This window comes from Triticum dicoccoides, unplaced genomic scaffold, assembly GCF_002162155.2.
Source record: "Triticum dicoccoides isolate Atlit2015 ecotype Zavitan unplaced genomic scaffold, WEW_v2.0 scaffold15514, whole genome shotgun sequence".
NCBI classification, from domain to species: domain Eukaryota; kingdom Viridiplantae; phylum Streptophyta; class Magnoliopsida; order Poales; family Poaceae; genus Triticum; species Triticum dicoccoides.
Window position 1 is genome coordinate 13,454 of NW_021210783.1, and position 1,133 is coordinate 14,586.

The following is a 1,133-nucleotide window of genomic DNA, read 5'->3' on the forward strand; positions in this document are numbered from 1 at the left end:
AGGGGAGAGGGAGAGGCGCGGGGGCCGAGGGCGAGCGTGGGGGGCGAGTGGGAGGGGAGACCGAGGGGCGCGGCGTCGGCGTCCTTATCCCCTCGCCTCGTCGCCGGCGAGGTGGGTTCGGCTGGGACGCGCCCTGTTCCGACCCGGGTCGGGGGAACAGGGGAAGGGGGCGCTGTGCGGGGGCTGGGCCGGCTGGGCCAGCCAGACTGACTGCGGGCCAGGGGGTTGGGTGGTGGCCGTGCGGGTGGGTTGGGCTGCCTGGTCCAGGGGGCTCCCCCCCCCTTTTTTTTGTAATCTCCATCTTTTATTTATTTCCCTTTCTGTTTTATTTAGTTTTAGGGCATTTAGGCATTTTATAAAATGGTGTTTGCTTCACCATAATTACCAGTGCAATATTTGGCAACCCCCGAACATTTTCGCTTTGCCTTTTGAAAACTTAGGGTGTTTGTCACTAATTCATATTTTGAATTGCAATGATTTTGAACTACCACTTGATTAGCAACAGTAACACGGATGACATGGCATCATTAGAAGAGTTTTACTGTAGCCTAATTATCCGGGCGTTACAAATCTCCTCCACTACAAGAAATCTCGTCCCGAGATTTAGGAGGTAGAAGGGAACAGTGCGGGGTATTCATCACGCAGGCGATCCTCGCGTTCCCAGGTGGCTTCGTCTTCAGAGTGATTCGACCACTGGACCTTGAGGAACTTGATCGCCTTCTGGCGTGTGCGGCGTTCAGCTTGGTCGAGAATGCGGACCGGATGCTCTTTATAGGAGAGGTCCTGTTGCAATTCGAGCACTTCATGATCCACACCTCGGATTGGGTCCTTGAAGCAACGGCGGAGTTGTGACACATGGAATACATCGTGAACCTGAGAAAGGTTCGACGGAAGCTCTAGTTGATATGCCACCTTTCCACGCCTCTCGAGGATAGTGAAAGGACCAATATAGCGGGGAGCTAGCTTCCCTTTGATCCCGAAGCGGTGAGCACCCTTCATTGGTGTAACTCGAAGATAGGCCTTTTCGCTAGGTTGATAGACCATGTCTTTATGATGACGGTCATACTGACTCTTCTGACGTGACTGAGCAGTCTTGAGATTCTCGCGAATAATGCGGACTTGTTCTTCGGCAT